This window comes from Cygnus olor, chromosome 2 (assembly GCF_009769625.2).
Source record: "Cygnus olor isolate bCygOlo1 chromosome 2, bCygOlo1.pri.v2, whole genome shotgun sequence".
In the NCBI taxonomy this organism is placed as follows: Eukaryota; Metazoa; Chordata; class Aves; order Anseriformes; family Anatidae; genus Cygnus; species Cygnus olor.
This window is the reverse complement of record NC_049170.1, coordinates 153474702-153493574: the sequence shown is the minus strand read 5'-3', so window position 1 is coordinate 153493574 and position 18873 is coordinate 153474702.

Here is an 18873-nt window from a genome sequence, read left to right as displayed (position 1 = left end):
AAAGGATGCCATGTACCTGATATTTAACATATTTGTCTCCCTTACTCCATTTTTATGGGGCTTTTCACCTTGTGACAACCTCCTGATCGCCTTAGCACTGTCTTAGGCAAACAGTTCATCTATGATCATGTCTTCTGTGTGATGTGCTCTCACTGCTGTGTCAGCAAAACCTTTATATGGCTGGAAACACTAATCAATGTCTACGGTATGGTCTGCAGCTTCACATCTTCCCTAAGCTGCATGCTGCTTCTCAGCCTTCCCAGGATTATGTTTGCTTTCTCACATACCAGGACATTCTTAACTCACCTCCAGCTTGTGACTCACTGTATCCCCCATCTCGTTTTCTGAGTAGCTGCTGCCTGGGGAGTTAGTCCGTACCTCGTGTTTCTTCAATGGATTCTTCCTGCACTGCATGTTTTCATATTGAATTTCACCCTGTTTCAGACAGCATCATGATCGTCTGGGATTTTGACCTTGTTCTCAAAGAGGTCCAGAAGGGCCTTTGCACTGTTTGCAATTTTTAAAGCAAACACCAAGCAGAAGGATGGCACCTCATCCAGTACATTTTCTCGAAATGACAAAGACCAACTAACAACAGCCCTGGTCGTCAATAGTGTGAACAATACTGGTCTGAAACACTGTATGGTGTCTTACTAGTTTTGCACCTTCTAAATATGATTTTATCCAGACTGCGTTCCTTCTTTTTCCTATTTATAAAATAGTCATGGGAATTAGTATCAAAAACTGTGCCAAGTAAACTGTATGAAATCCAAAACTTCTTTGCTGTCACGTGAACTTTTATCTGGTTGTGGAAGAAAATTAGTTAGGTTTGGTCATGATTAGATTCTTGGCATATTGGCATTTGTTATTCAACTTTGTGTTATCTTCCAGATACTTACACATGGCTGGTCTGATGACTTTATCCAGAACTTCACTATGGATACAAGCCAAGCTGAAAGGTCTGCATTTTCCCCATTTTTTTTTCCTTTCTATTCCACCTTTTCAGAACTGGCAGTGCTTTTGACCTTCACAGTCTGTTGGTAGTCAGTTCACCCTTTACAAATTCTCTCAGCTCACCAGCAACAGATCTGAGTCTTTTCAAATGGCTTTTTTAGGGACCCCAACGTTAGTCTCATAAGGCCAAGCTTTGAGAATATCAGAGGCTCAAATGAATATATAATTTTTTTAACATGGAGTGCCATTTGGGATGCTTGAGTATTTGATGTTCTGCATGATGTGTGGAGAGTATTGCATCTTTCTGTACCAGCAGCTGGGGGTGAGGAGAGCATCTAAAATAACACTAGCTACCTCTGGCTAAGCAGTGCCACCAAAGGCCAGATGTATGTTCCTGCCTTCTGCTCTCTCTCCTTTGCATAAAATGCTCACTGTGTTCAGCAAAAAAGGCAACTCCATCTTTTAACTTTCTTACTGCTGTTTGTCAGCAGTTTTCCATCTCCACTGAGAAGCTGAACAACAATTTCTTCAGTCTTCCTTTTACTTCTAACGTAGACCTGGTTTCCTGTTCTTCTGCAGAGAGACCACTTTCTATGTTCCTTTTCCATAGGGATCATTTATACTTTTGCTGTAATTTCTCTAAGCAACTGCCAATCATCCTCAGCTCTTCTCTCGTGTAGACTTACCTCCTGTGAAATATTACTGGCTGTGTACCTGCAATTGTTCAAGACTGAATGCCAAAGGTGTCTACAGAGTGAGTGAATATTCTGGGTTTGAGATAGCACTGAATTTCATAGAGAGCTGCTCTTTTGAAAACAGATATACATGCCTTGGAAGCCAGAGGACACCCAACACTCCTTTCAGTTCCTTCAATCAAAATACAAAGTCTGTGGCAATTCTTTCTGTCTCTATGTAAACTCTTCCAGGGCTCCTCTGCTGAAAAATGGCAGCAATAAAACAGTGTTCATTTCCAATCCAGTACACCCGATAGACAGCACAGTGCCATGGGGCAGTTATAAATCAAATTTTTCAAGTAAATCATGAAAATGAAGTGTTGAAGATTATCAGCACGTAGCTGGTTAGAACTGACTTAAATTACTTCATTATAAAAGAATATCTAAGTAGTTGCAATAATTAAACCGAACCAAGTTCTCTGCTCCAACCTGTTCAGAAATGCCAAATGCAAACTGGTTTTCATTGCATCTCCAAAATTGAAAGCACATTCTTCCATAAAAAATTCATTGCTTTAACCTTGCTTTGCACTTAATCAGAAGAAATAACTACGTTGGTTGTAGGCCTGCGGCCATGAAAACAGTGTGATATTGAAAATCTTTACTTCTTTCAAGCTCCTCTTTTGATCATCAGTGCGCTGGCTCTATTAATAACTCTTTAGGTCACTGGAATCTGTGCTTTGAGACTGGAAAGAATGACCTTCCTCCTTAACTGCATCCAAATTTTTCCCTTTTCTTTTTTCTTTAGTTACTGTTTTGGTAATCTGTTTTTGATAATAGGCAGTAATGATTCTATTTCCACCAAAATCCATGGCAAGTAGATATTCATGAACCTTTAAAAAGCTGGTAGTAATGTACTTGGTTAAACCCTTCTTCCTCTGTGTTAATAAGGGGCTAGCTTTCAACAGTACAGCACCATGGAAATGGCATACAATTTTAACAGTATATGCTTAAAAACAGGGGTAAATGCAAAATCAATAAAACGTACAGCCAGAATAAATACAGAGAGCATGATATGGCCCGCTCATTTTTAAATATCAATAAAATACAATGAAAAAGAACAATAAAATCAGTACTGCAGCATTTATGCTATTATTTAAATCCTAAATTCAGTTTATTTTAGGTGGTATTTTCAGTGTGCTTTAGGATGATTTTTTTTTTCCTATTAAAACCACAATGTAGTATCATGGAAAGTAGTTCCTGTTAATTAACTACATTAGCCTACAGTGCCTGTTAAAGCTCTAACTCACTCTAGTAGTTAAACAGATATCTAATTCCTGTATATTTTTCAGGTCACTCACAAATAACAACAAGCTCCTTAGTCAAGGGCTGCTGTTCTTTGGTACCTTGGAAGATCACACTGTGCTATTTTACTCTACCTGGAATGCTAGACTAGAGGGATCATCAGACTCTGCCTCCTGCTATTACAGGTACTCACGGTTTCTTATCCCTGTGATCAACTGACTGTGAGCTGTCTCAAAACTACTTTGCTTTTGTTATCACTACTTGCTGGGGTTGTTCCAGGGTTTCAATGCTCAGAGATTTGGAAATTTTCTCCCAGTTTCTGTTTAAATATACTCATGTCCAATTTATTTATCCTGTATTAACCTAGTCTTCCTTCTCTAGCATTAAAAAAAAAAAAAAGAGAGAAGTAATTTTTAATAAAGGGTAATCATATCTTTCCCTTATGTCATGACAGCTTGAGCAAATCCTGTGTGTCCAGTTTCCTCTTGCACAGCAGCTAATTGGCACTATTGGCCTTTTTTGCACCAACCTGGTTTGGGCTCTTGACTATGGGACATCACTGGCTCAGAGCACTGAAGATGAGGCCTCTCTAGGAATAAGGACACCAATGTGACATTTGTATTTCGCTGCATGTATTGGAAAAGTCTCTCCTCATACATCCAAGGAACACCTTTGCCTTTCAGACAGCTGCAGCAGCAATGACTCTCAATTACTCATGATAGACAAGTACAAACTACCCTCCCTTCTTAGTTGTTCCAAGTTATTACCACCCTATATAAATGATTCCATTAGCTAATTGACCTGACAACTAAATGTCACTGATTGCTTCCAAATAGTGTACTTAAATTTCCTCTCTTACTGACATTATTTTAACTTATTCTTTTATTGTTTATTACTGTATCTGTCCTGTACACTATATGCCATAAATTCCTTTAACTGTTTTTCCCTTGTCATGCCTTGAAATTCTACTATTGGACCTGTGGCCTTTGTCTGGCATTATTCCACTTTATCTCAGACTTTTGGATGCCAATGTTGGCCCTGTTTCTGCATGTCAAAACGTTTGCAAGGGTCAGCAGGAAATGCTCCATCATACAGAATCCTACTGTCCACACAAAGCATCCAATAGGCAAAAGAAACGGGAGAAATGTCTACTATTTGGACTTAATATCCAAAAACATAAGAGTCACTTTGTGTTGTATGAACTCACTGGGACAGTCTGTGAAAGCAAGAAAATTTAACAAGTTTGAAAAAAACATTGTGTCATTTAAGTAAACTGCTTCTTTTGCAGTGCTCCAAGCTATTTATTTATTTATTTATTAATGTCTAAATGCCAACATTTTTATGTCTAAATATATATCCACAGTGGAAATACATACATAAAATAAGAATAAGCAAATAGTAAAACAGCAACTATTAAACACTGAGTTTTTAAAGACTACACGAAAGTAATGTAGAGGTAAAATAGGTACTGTATTCACTCATGTCTCTGGAAAATATTGTACTCATTCAAATCAATTATCCTTTTACAGATGTGATTTCATAAGGGGGTAATTATTTCACGTCTGGAATTGCATCAGCAAAACCAATCTATTTTAATTGTTTCTGGATCAGTGAACTGCAGCACAAAACTTTTTTTTTCTATCCACAAAACAAATTTAATCAACTCTGCCAAATAAGAAGTCATTTGTCACTTGAAAGATGAAATTGTTTATTTTCACTGTCAGACAGAAAAAAAATATTTGCCATACATTTGCATGTATACAATTTTTGCATCTATAAATGCACCTATGTTAGCCTTTTATAAAAATCCATTTAGACAGTGATTGTCCTTTTCTCCCATTACCTTTAAAAGAAGTTGCTCTTTGGTACAGGGCTTATACAAGTATTGTGCATGACTGCAGTTCTCCTAACTCCTGGCTTCTTTAACCAGGTGAAACCAAAACCCTCTGCCCTCAAGGTCATTTTTGAAAGTCACATATGACACATGAATGATGAAACTCTGCCTTTTGTTTTTCTCAGCAGAAAGAGAATTTATTAAATGGACAAAACTAATACAAAGATGAGGAAGCTCAAAGGATAAAACATCATGTTTTGAGTGAAAATCAGTCAAAATGTAGTAGATGTTTCCTCATATACATGACTATGGGAGGTGCACCCCAAAGACTTTGCTCCAGCTCAGCAGAATGAAGGAACGGGGACGCATAGACCCATAAAGGATGTTCTCTTTCCTCATGCTCCAAGGGCAGTGAGTTTGCCTGGCCCTCTACAGTCAGCAAGCACCAGCCCTACAACCACCATCAGGAGCTATTGGACTGCCCCATCCAGCCTGGATGTGCCGACACTGAGGAGGGAGCAAAGCATATCACCAGCTCAAGTTTTCTGGTCTTCTCTGTGCCGTGACTCCTCCATTACATGATGAGCCAGGTGCTCTAATTCGTGTGCATAGAGCAGCCAGCCCTGTTGGTAACCCTCTTAACCATATCATGGTTACTACAAGGTCCTACCACAGACCTTTCCATCTCCACTCCTGCCCTACCTGTGAAGTGCCAGTTCTCCATCCATCTGCATACCAGGGCTGCATCTCTCCAAGTAATTTCCAGCATACTCCTGGCACAGGAATGTAGTTCCATTCACTGATAAATCACATCAAATTCTTTCCTTTCAAGAATTTGTCCTCTTTCCTCAGCAGTCCCTGGATACAACTCAACAGATGGCATGGTCCAGGGATCATTCCCAAAGACGGTTTGTCTGCAGCCACCTTGTTTTGGGGATTGCCATGATTAAGTAGCATAGATGTGGGCTGATGCATGCCACCGAACCTCAAGGTCCAGGAACATTTATTTGTCATTGAAGGCAGCCTGTGTGCCCCACCATGTCCTTTCTCTGCTTCTATCAGCTATTCTGTGGTTCCTGCCATTTCAAATCTCAGCTACTGCAATCCATATTCACTCTCAATCCTAACTGTTTTCCTGCCTCCTGCATGTCAAGATCACCTCTGAGCTCAGCTATGAGCTAATCCCATCACTCAGCAGCTGACGCAAAGCTCCCAGCTCCTACCAAGGCTAAATCCATGAGGTGTGGTCTAATTGTAGAGCAACAGCTCACACCTCTCTCAGCCTGACATCGATGCAACTGCCAACAGAAACATTAACTGCAACAATACCCAGTCACAATTTTTCCTCAAAGATGAACAGTAGGGATCTGTTTCCTGACATATTTCTTTCATAGGCTTTGGAACACAATAATCTGATAAAATTGTTATTAATATTAATAGTAATGCATAGTCACTGCTTGAGGAGACGTTTGGAATAGCTGAAAACTACCCACGGTATTTTGAATCATGTCTTTTATGATAAGATTTACACCTATGGAGCAGAGGGCAGAGATTTGGAGCGTAGTTCTCATGACTCTTTGTGCATTGATAGCTGGATAATTGAGAAAACAAGAGCAATTCAGACTCTGTTTCATATTGGATTTAGCTGCAGTGGCTGAAGAGGTTACCAGCCTGGAAGATAAGCTCTTCAACTGATGCAGCTAAATCAGAGACGATTGTGCAGCTGAGTTGTCAGCCTGCACAGTTTACAGCTTGGTGTTCTAACGTAAACTGAGATTGATAGTGGTTTACACTTACTGCAATAGTGAAATCACCTCATCAGTAATCTGGCAGGGACATTTGGGGATGGCAGGCTGTTAAATCTCCTCAGCCTGACCTGCCAAATCTTGTGAAAGAGGTGTCTTTAAGGACAGGATTGTAATACCTGGCTCTGAATTCACAAAATTCACAAGCCCACGTTCATCAGCCCTGTGGATTTCAATGGACTAATGAAAAATTTCTGACCTGTGGTACTGTGATAAGTGTTTTTCCTCCGCACAATTTCTCTGCAAATCTCTTGATTTTATTGTCAAAGGAGATGATCAGACATTTATTTAAAGTAGGTGGAAAAAAAAAAAGAACTGACCAATTAAAACCCAATTAGTTTGATGCCAGTTGCCAGCTATATATAAGTCTTTAGAACATTTTTTTTTATTTATTTTTTTTTTAGGAAATCATAGGTCATATATGTACAGCAAAATGAATTAATATGCTACAAGACTTTTTCCAAGACAGGTTACCCCAAATAATCTGAAGTCTTCCTTCATAAGACATGAATAAGACATGAGATATTCAAAATAAATTAACAGTGATTTTTCTCTTGACATGTTGTTTTGACATGACATGAAATTATGATATAAAATGAATAAACTGATTATCGGTAAAGATCTATGAAAGATATGGGATGAAATATATATTACATTATGCTGTGATGAGAGTTAAATTCTCCCAGGAAAAAAGTCTCTGGCTTTGGAAACTAATATATAGAAGTAGGCGTTAATAACCTCTACAAAAAAAGCAGAGATATGCTGAAGAAAACTGCTTGTGAGAAAAATTAGGCAGCATTTTCATCTCAGAGGAGGCTAGTAATATAATTCAGGAGGAGTTAGATGGCCATAAAGTTGGAAATGGCCTAAAATGTATCAAAATGAGATGTAAGTCACACAGACCTTGATAACAGGAATTTTGGCTGCAGAGTGGAAGCTCATCATCTAACATAAAGGGGACGTACACAGCTGTCCACTCACATGTAATTCCAAGATTAGGATTTCCAGGAGAGGTGCTTTCTATAGAGATATGGAAATACAAGACAGTCACGGGATTTATCCGGAATAACATGGGAACTCTGGTTTCCCCTGCACAAGAGAAAGAAATTTGAACTGAAGCAGGTAGAAGGAAAGATGTCCTGGCAGTTTATTTTATTGGAGGAAACCCAAAGAACTTGGTTTGTTTTACACAATAAAATGGTGTTGATGCACCTGTGATATATGTGTGCACCCACCCAAGTAACATGGGTCCTGATGGAGAAGACTGGTAGGTCATCTTCAGTTATGCATACCCGGGAGGGAATCACAATTTGGTGCTAAAATGGTTCAAAAGAAAGCATTTCAAGTCATTCCAACAAATTATTTCAGTTGTGTAAAGACCAAAATGTTATATATCCCCTTGAAAGTCCCTGGACAACTATGTGATGTACGGAAATTATTAAACTGCAGGAGGTGAGGGAGGTCAAATGGGTATATGGGAACACAGCTGCTTGGTCTCCCACTGCATGAAGGTGCGGAGGGACTGCCTCAACTTCTTTCAGCTGAAGGCTTTCTTGTATATTTTATGGCCTGTGTCACCCTGTGCAGATTATCCCAGGCACAGCTTGAGAGCCTGTCCAGTAGCAGTTTGCTGACACCTCCACGACAGCATGGACAGATAAGAAGAAAGCCATCATTGTGCATGTCCTTGCTTGTGCAGTGTCTGCACTCTGCTGCAATGTGATGAGCTAACACTGAGAGCAGTAATAGTCATGGACTGTGGAGTCCAGATCCAGGCTTGGTAGAGTAGGATGAAGTCTTCTATAAGCGTTTGACATGAAAGATGGAATTTAATAGAAATATCGATGCCAGAATGTCATTCAAGCTCTATGAGGGACCCCAAGGCTTGTTTATCCATTGGTTAAACAGATGTAACAGACCTTGCCTGCTTCAAAGATGATTCGTGAGAGACAGCAATCAATAAATACTTGTGAAGATCTTTGATGCTTGAAAATGGAAAATGCTATTTTCACTAGTTTTGTACAACAATCCAATTACTGCTCTGGAGGATCAGGGGGAGAAGAGCAAACAGATTTGATCAAGTCTGAGGTTCTTTGCTACAATTTCACTGAGAGCTACATATGAAAAAAAAAATAACAATAGGTTAAGAAAGAACAGATTCAAATAATTATCTTCCAAAGGTAAAATAAGTACAAGATCTAGAAATGTAATATATATATAGATACACATATATATATTAAAGAAGATAGGCAAGGGCCTTCTGTCAGATCAACTCTTTCTGTGTCAGGACTAATGGATGCAGTGTATCAGATTAGGAAGGCACAGTCACTAAACTAATGAAAATACAGGAGGATGATAAATGTGTTTTGATACTATCCTAAGACCTAGGTGTCCCTGAAGAGTTTACTGCAGAAGTAAGTGTTGGAAACTGTTCAATTCCATGTAATTGCAACAAAGTGGGGATTGAAGTCATCTAAATTAAGACTGAATTTAGACTGACGTACTGCAGAATTTGGATGCCACCAGCTCAGATCACTGTTTCAAAAAGGCAGTTCTCTTGATAGTCTCTTTGTTGTCCATTGTCTACGTGTCCCTTTGGTCAGCCCCAAAATTCCCCACCCATATAAATGCAAACATTACACACCTCTGCTGTCAGCCATTCAGATCAGGTTGGTGCCCGTGTCCCCTTCAAGACCCTTTTTGCCTTTCAGGTTTGGGTACCAATGCCTAATTCCAAGAGCCTGGAGAGCTCCTAGCCCCTTGTGCTGTATTTGTAGGGCACCATTGCCATGCGTACATCCATAGCACTGGCAGACCACAGATGTTCAAACCCATGATGGTGAAGTAGACAGTACCTAAGCAGTGGTTTAACACTCCTTGATGTGAGAAGTTTTGAGTCTCTGTCTCTCACATCCCCAGCCACTGTGCTCCAAGGAAATGCAGTCCACCCCTCCAGATGTACAACTAGGAGTTCAAAATATACCATACCAGGAGAAGAACTGAGAAACGATAACTTATTTCTACTCTGAGAAAGGCAGACTGAGTTTCTGCTTGGGCTAACAAACCTTGTTGAAGGAGACATCGAAAGTCCTGAGCACTACAGTAGTAATGGTTTAGCAGCTGGACAGGTCTGTACTGGACACCCATGTATGAAAAGGACCTGCCAGACTGACCTTTCTTGTCACTAAAGTTTGCTTCTATTGTGCAGACTTGTTCAAAAGTGCCTCTCTCAATGCATTTGTTATGTGCTTTTCCATCTGTCTCCTAGCAAGGGAAAAAAATTCATTTGAATATAATGGAAAACTTTCTCTCATGATTAAATGCAATGAAGAAGCCATTGAATGCAATGATTTTCCAGCAGGAGACTCATACATCTTTAAATCAATAGAGTTGCATTTGCTTGCTGCAATGAGCCAACGGCCCACCTATGGCTGGTGGAGGCTGAATCAGCTGGCTAGCTGCAGGACTCCAGAAGTACGTATTATAAAGCCATCAAAAAGAGCAGACAACAGCAAATCTGACATATCTGCTGCTTTGAGAATAAATCCTGTCCTGGGCAGTTGATGAATACTGTACCATAATCAACCTCCTCCCTAAACATCTTGGCCTGTCTCTTGTATCTCTTCTGTGGATATGCAGTCTCACTAGAGCCCTGAATCTGGGCCCTGTTTCTGCCCTCTTGCCTGCTCCATCTCTTGGCTTCATCACTGAGGTGACATCATTAATTTGCCTCTTCATCATAACTTGGGCATCTTCCCTTTCCCCCCCTCTGGCCATTCAAAACACTGCTGCTCATGACACCAATTCTCTCTTCCCACTACTTACGCTGTTCTCTACAGCATATCCAGCAAAAACTAGTTGTTTTCACTTGAGGATATTTCACAGATGACATTTATCTCCTTCCTCAACCTTCCTGTCCTTAGTTGGGCCTTGGCACTGGCTCTGTTGCTCGCTTAAAGCTTTCATGCAAGCTCCTCCATGCCTTCTTTGATGTTGCCACTTGTGCTAGGCAGGAAAAATAGCTCTGAAGCTATTCTGTTATGAATATCCTCTGAAATCCCTCTCTGAAATCCCTCTCTGCTGTCTGCTGTGTGAGCAATGCTTTTCTCTCCTGAAACCAGTGGCCTTATCACCTTGACCAACAGTGTGTACTTATTTCCTTGTATTTTCCTTGTCTACCCATTGCCTCTCATCTTACGTTTATGCTGTGAGCTCTGCAGGGCAGGGAGCTCCCCTTCATGCCTGTTTAACTGCAGGAAGAAGACTGGGACAGAGGTACTCTCAAGCTAAATTAATATCCTACAGGCAGACATTTGCTCTTTCTGCTAAGGCGGGATCCATTTTCTTCTGCTGTCTTTCCATGTTATTCATCATACTCATTCCTATGCACAAAACACTCACCTTATTGCTATAAGGCATATACTTTTCCTCACACCAACACCTAAAAGAGGCCTAAATTTTTATAACAGCTCTCTCATATTCCCAGCTCTACAGGCTTGGCATTTGTTTTGCTGTGTGTATTTTAAGCCCGGAAAGGATGCCTGTAATGAGTTAGACTGACCTTTGCTGCAACCCACACCAAGATAGCAATATTCCACCCAGCTATGCTGAATGTCGTCAAGGCCATGGGGCTGTTGGGAAACATGCTCTGTTTGGTCTGATAAGCCCAGAGAGATAGCTGTTCTCTATTTCTCTTGGCTCCAGTGGGAATTTTCTGCAGCTGTTGTTTAAAAGAATAAATAAATCCAGATTGGATTTTTAAGTTTCAGCTTTCAGCCCTCTGATCCCAATTATATCTTCACTAGGGACATGAAAGAACTCCTTAAAATCTGATATATTCTACTACTGCAGTCTGGTCACTTTTCAGCTATATCTTTTACTTTCAAGAGTGTAATAAATACCGTAATGAAGATAATAACTAATGATGAAGATAGAACCCATTATTCACAGAAGAGGCAAAACACACCAAGTGAAAAATATATAGAATCAAAAATGACAGCTTAAGCATAGCCTAAGACATTTCATAAGCTGGGACATAATTGCTCTTGATTTCCCTATATTGGCTTTTTATCTCAAAGAAGCCAGATGACGAATTGCCTAGTGATTTATCATAACCCACTAGTACATGCTTTTCCTTCCTTCCTCCTCCTCCTCATGCCTTCCTCCTTTGCCTTTGGACTCTTTCATTTTGGCATTTGTAAGTTTACACAATTTGGAAGGGGCAAACAATGCAGAAGACAAGCCTTTTACACTCGTAGCCAGCTGGCCTCTTTCTTACTATTTATACACTGCAGTTGCACTTGGGGAACTGGGTCGTGTTTGATGCTAGATAAACCCATTTAAGTAGGTGCTCCTACTCTGAAAGATTTGCACTGAATAGATGCAGCATCCAAGAGAAAGAGGATAAAGGACAGTGACTCATCTCGAGTCACGGGAGCCAGCAAAGGGCAGGCCTGGGAATTAATTATATCTCAGTGGCGTCTTAGTCACTGCTTTTCACAACAGCTAGCATCCTTTTTTTAGGACAAAGAGTATTGTGGCTGACAAATTGTGCGTTCTTTTAACTTGTCAATGGCCACCCATCATGCAGGAGATCAACATATCCTATAAAGTTCATAAAGGACCACTATGGTGGTCTAATACAGTTTAATAATCTTGGAATATGCCTGTATCCCCGGCGAGCTTCATTTTTAATCGAATGGTCAGATCTAGGTTTCCTGGGAAAGAGTGAGGGTGAGATTTCAGCGTTGCTTCTTCTCTTTGCCCCATTACACCCCATTTACATTTCTCCATCACAGCGCTCAGGACATGAGCACTCTGGATGTGGGGCCCTGGCATTCCCCACCTTCTGCTTTTGATTGCTGCTTGAGGGCAGCTGGAGACAGCTTGCAATGCTGGCAGCATCAGGGTGTGTATTTTTCATCCTCCCTGTGATGGGAACAGAGGTGAGGAGTTCAGCACTCTCCCTTACCTCCACTGACATCAATGCTGACTCAGCCCTGATGGTATTAGCACAATCTTTTAAAAGCAGTTCATCTTATTGCCATGGTGTGCATTCCCCGAAGGCCATGGACAAATGTTGAAGTCTGGAAGTGTGTGTGATGTCATGGAAGAAATATGAAACAGCTGAACTGCTAGCTGCTACAAGGGCAATTTTTGGTTAATGTTCCCTATTAACTCCTAGCTCCTTCTGTCATCCTGTTATCATGGTAGAGAGAAGCTAGAGGAAATAGCTTTCTCATCTTCTGCTTGAAATTGCCATTTGCCAAGGATTTGCTAGAGGTCTAATTAAAGCAGAATAAATGTATTCTGCATTTCTCACCCAAGAGAGTAGTTTAGATCATAATCAGTGGAATGAATACAGCATGTTTCTGACTGAATTTCCAGTGCTAATGAAAAGGGATACTCTGAATGATGAAGACAAATGTACTTTAAATGAAGAATTAATACTGTTCATAACAGCACAAATATGAGAATCCATATTCTTAGAACAAATGCTGTGGTACTATTAGGCACTTATGTGTCTAAATCTCTTAGAATCTACAGCTGGAATAGACAAACATTTATGCTGATATTTAGTACTTAGCACTAATGTGGCTGAAATATATATTTGCCCATAATCATGTCAGAACGCCACTTTGTGTGCTTTGTGCTGCGGCATTTCCATTTTCAGTTTTAATGTCCCTGAAGCAACTTTTCATGCGGAAACCCATTCTTCCGTCCAAAGAACAACTGTTCTCAAATCTCTGTGGTGCTCTCCGAAATACAAATAATAACGCTAATAAGGCCCAGAAGCTTCTGGATTGAACAATACAAAACTAGCTTGTGAGAAATGGTTTCTGCACAGGGGACCTTATGTTCTTAAACAAGATGCATTAAGTGATTTTTGCAAACAAGTACTCACAGAGGCAAACCAAAGGAAACAAATACACATGACTATGAAGGCTATCTGTAAATCTGAGTTGCAAGAATGTCTTTATTTTACAAACAGAAATGAACAAAAAGATGTTCAGGCCTTACCAAGCCTTGCTTGCTCCTGCTCCAGATCACTAAGAGCTGCATGTGCAGTTGACAGCCTCTGGGTTGGATTAGCTCCCCAGATAAGATGCAGGCTTGCATCTGCAGTGTTAAAGATGGATGAAATTTCCCATGCTCTTTCTTGAAGCTCCCCCAGCCTCCGCTTGATCAGGCTCTTGGAAGCACATACTTGACATCCCCAGCTCACTCTCTCTGCTGTTTGCAGACCAAATGGGCACGCAAAGCACATGCTTCTAGAAACATGAAGGAGCACGTCCCAGCCTCTTCTAGGGGAAGCCTATGCCTGCATACATAAAGCTTTCTCATGAAAAAGGCCTGTGAACTCATAAACAGGTTGCCCAGAGAAGCTGTGGCTGCCCCATCCCTGGAAGTGTACAAGGCCAGGCTGGATGGGGCTTTGGGCAACCTGGTCTGGTGGGAGGTGTCCCTGCCCATGGCAGGGGGGTTGGAACTAGGTGATATTAAAGACTCTTCCAACACAAACCATTCTATGATTGTATGATTCTCACAACAATGAACTGAACTCAGTTTCAAAACCTAACATATGATCCTGAAGGCTTTGGTGGAAGAGTGGCGCAGACTGTAAGGTGGCAAGTGGGGGGATTAAGACTGACATCAGAAACAGGTTATAAAATCTAGGATATATTTTCTTCCTGTGTATTTCTTTTGCATGGTGATCTGCTGTTACTGTTTAGAAAGTTTAGTAGTGTTGGATTGTCAGTTGGTTGGAAAGTAACCTGAAAGGCTTCCTCTGTTTAAATCTCATTTTATTGTCATAAATGACTTGGACAGAACATGGAGGTGCAGCAGACTTCAAGCAAACTTTTGGCTGAATTTAATGATAATTCACCATGATGGACTCTATTCCATAATTTATCTTAATCTGTCAGTCTATTTTTTAGAAACAAAAATTGCAATCATCTTGTATTATGTCATCCCACAGAAGATAATCTTTTTAAACATTCTCATTATATCTTATGTGTATTCTTCAAGGGTTGCCTCATTGGTGCCTTACAGACTGTACCTGTCTGCATATCCAAGTCCACTTGCTCCATCTAATAAAGCATTAGAATAGTTAGTTTCTACCAGTACATTTTTACAGGCTGTGAATGAACCATTGCTGCTTACTGAAGGAGAAAAGTCATTGGTGGCATCTTTGTTCCTTGTGATAATGGAGATACTGGCTTACACAGTGAATGGGTGTTCCTTTGTCATAGAGTTTATGTTAACATTCACAGTATCAATTAAAGAACATTTCAGGATCAAATATGCAATAATAACTGGAGGGGCTGAAGTAATTGCTAGAGTTGGGTCACAGTGATCCAGCTCCCAAAATACATTTCACAGACTACTGATGTTAAGCAGGTTTCTTCTTCTTCCTTCAGGTGTCAGAACTCATTTAGGCTTTAGACACTGCCATAAAAGGCAATCAGAGCTTCTTTTCCGATCTCCCAAATCATTTTAACCCAAGTAATATCAACAGAGTCACATCATTTAAAGCCTTCTCCTAGCATCGTACAGCTGCTCAGGCAGTTAATTACAGTATGTTCTCAATGAGAAGCTGAATAGGCAGTCACATTTCTGTGCTTAATTAAAATGAGCTTAGCAAAATTAGGTTGATAGGATAATGGGGATACCTTGCGCAGTTTCCACTATTCCCAGCAGCAAGGATTGTGCCAGATGTTGCCCTCGTGTAAATTATATACCTTGTATTTGTTGACTAGGAATAAGTAATATGCGTATGCTTTCAGCTTACATCAAGCTGCTAAACAAATTATTTTAAAGCCTTATAAATGAATGCATCTACTTGTGCAAAATCAAAAACAAAAACAAAACAGTATATCTACTATCAAACTTACCATCTAGTGCTGAGAAGAGATAGGAGCTTGAAATATTTTTGTTGGGAAAGTACAGGAAATGAACCACTCCACAAGAACAGGTGGCTTACATGAAATGCATCATTTTTGCATCTTCATAATTACAAGTAAAAATGTTATTTCTAAGTTTATGCAGTTCTCTCTTACCGTAAAGAGTTTTTAAGACTGGAAATTCAAAAGACTTTAATGACATTGATTTGTCTGTTGCTGGTTCATTTGCAGTGGGTCAGATCCCCAAAGGTGGCATTTGTCTCGTCTGTCTCTTAGAATAAACAACATGCAGTTAACTACAGTGTAAAATGACTAGGGGAACAAGATGCCATTCAGGGAAACCTGTTTTAGGAGAGGAATCATCTTTGATTAATGAACTACCTGAAAAAAACCAGCCAAATCTGATAGCTAAAAAGGTAGATCCAGGCTAAAGAGGTCCATGTTTTGACCCCATCCACTAACAACCTTTACATTTTTAACAGAACAATGTCAGATTCAGATCAAAGAAAACATGTTTTCCAGTTTTTATTATTATTATTATTATTATTATTATTATTATTATTTTCAGGCTGTGCCTCTTTGTTCCTGCTTTTCCTCTGCATGGTAACACATGAGGGACTTGGCACTCCCTACCAGCCTTCTCTTGGCTTAGCATGGAGCTGCATGCAGAACAGATAAAGGAGTGCAGGTTATGCTTTACCAAGCAGTGTTAGCAGCTTGTCTGAGTGGACAATAAGGGACCAATGTATGTGGCTCCCATGTGTTGTGTCAACACCAGCAGAGGGGAAGAAAAATGATCTACCCTGGTCCAGAAGAAGGAAGTTTTGGTCCTCATCTCTGGGATTCCTGCAATAAGCTAAAGATTATCTAAATTGGAAACTTCCAAGACCCAAACAATGAACAAGGCTATTAATTCTGACTTAGCTGGCTCATCCATCTTTGGATGTAGCCCACTGAATATTGCAGACCAGCTCTGTTTGCAGAGGGAGCATGTGAGGCATATTCTGCTGGATACCGCAAACACTATGCTTACAATTCTGAGAGTCTCATGGACAAATGTCAACTCAGAAATTACCCTTCAGTATCTCTTCCTTAATTAACTACACTGCAATGAAAATGACAAATAGGAACCTATTTTGTTTCAATGGTCAGGGTGGGGGGATAAGGGGGTGGGGGTGGAGAGGTGTCCCTTTCTTTCCTTTTAGTAAGAGTTGTATTCTAAAGTGATTGTATTCTAAAGTGAGTAAAGCAGTTGCTAAGAAAAGTAAGATATTCCTGAGCCTGTTCATCACAGATATACCTATCATTTCTGATATATGGATAAAATAGGAGGGATTTCTGGTTTTCAAAAAAATGCTTGTTGTTCTATACCAGTGGGGTGTGTACCTTTGTGAATAGAAAACCAGCAATTCCAGTGTGTGCAGTTTTATTGTATTCAGAATTGCTGAAAATAATTAGCTGAAATACCAATTTCCCTTCTGGATCTAAAAAGCAGGTTGAAAGCAATGATGTTATTAAGAATACTTCCAAAGCAGTAAATATAGCTTTCTAATCATGTATAATGGCAGGCTAGACATCTACATTTGACTGAAATAAATAAATGTATCACTACATATTCTATTTCAGTGAAAATATACATCCATCCATCCTACCTGCAGCAAATGTGATGTATAGAAAACATTTTTCAAAACACATAATTCTTTCAGCAATCAGTTCCTAACCTTCACTTTTGCTTCCAAAGTATTAAAAACAAAACACTACATAAAATATTGCTGCTGCTCTGTTATGTATCTTGATCTACTAAAAGGCTAGAACACTGTATATATTTTATATAGGTATAAAAACCACTCTGGATCGAAGCCTACATCCTAGAAACAATGAGACTCTCACTGATGGGTTAGTTGTTAATTCATTGATAAGGTACTGGAGATCTTGCTGACATTCAGTACTTGGTCCATATGAAAAATATGAGTCAGCTGTTGTGGCGCTGCATTAACAGCTGGACTATTGCCCTCAGCCCTGAAGCATGCCACTTCCATGCTCCCCGACAGCAAAGCATACGGTCTAATAAGCACAAATGAGGATTAACATTTAATACTCTCTGCTCTTGAGGTAGTTAGTGTTTACCTAATGCCTTGCTGAGTGAAAATTTTATGAGGTGGATGTGTCCAACACTTCCCATACAAAATAAATATAACCATTAATATTCCTCCTGGCACATACTAATTATACCTCATATTTCTAAAGTCTGTACCATATAACAACTTTAATGATGACATGTTTTGAGATGAGGCCAGCAAGATAGGGTGGTGGCTAAGGCTGAACAAGTCACAAATTTTGCAAATTTTATTTTTTTTAGGGAACCCCGGTGATACAGACTGACTCACCATAACATCAACTCCATGTGTTCAGTGCTGTGTGCTGTCTCACATGTCTCGTGGCAGGCAGTGCAAGCCAGAGCTCAACCTCTTGGGAGGAGAACCAGGTAGCCTGACCCTGCAAACCACAGCTCCTGCCACAGGCACTCATTCATACTCCCCCCTTACTTTGGGTAAGGAATTTTAAAAAATTTATATACTTTTCAAAAGAAGATTAGACCATCAGATTAAATAATTTGACTCCTGGTATAAAAGTGAACACAAATATTAGATGAAAACCCCTAGTTCCTCACTTCCAGGTGACATCACCTCTCTGCTCACATTCACTGGTCATCTCCCATCTGCCTACAGGCTGATTTTGACGCAGCATCGCACCTGGGTTCATGGTGAGTTGCCCTTTCCTAATCCATTTTCTTTACCAGAGTATGTAATGATAGGACAAGGGATAACAAATTTAAACTAAAAGAGGGGAGATTTAGATTAGATATAAGGAAAAATTTCACTATCAGTGAGATGAGGCACTGGAACAGGTGCCCAGAGAAGCTGTGGATGCCCCAACCCTGGAGGTGTTCAAGACCGGATGAAGCTTTGAGCAACCTGGTCTGGTGGGAGGTGTCCCTGCCCATGGCAGGGGGTTGGAACTAGATGGTCTTTAAGGTCTCTTCCAACCCAAGCCATTCTATGATTCCCAAGGCATGCCTTGTGTTAGGTGCTTCCATATGTTTTTTCACATAGTCCTGATTTGATAAGGGAGCAGGTGTGACTGATTTGGCTCATCAGGATATGGTATTTCATTGGCTTGGATGTGGTTTACAAAGTTTGTCAGGTGCAGTGCAGATGCACTTATTGGTGAATTTCATCAGGACACCAGGTGGCTGACAAAGGTTTCTTCTAGTGATCAGGTAGCCCATTATTATAATTTTATAATATGTTTATGATTTCTACTTTTATAATAATCATAATTTAGTAAGTTATAACTCAAAAGAACTTCACTATGTAATGAAAAAGGTGGTCAGTGAA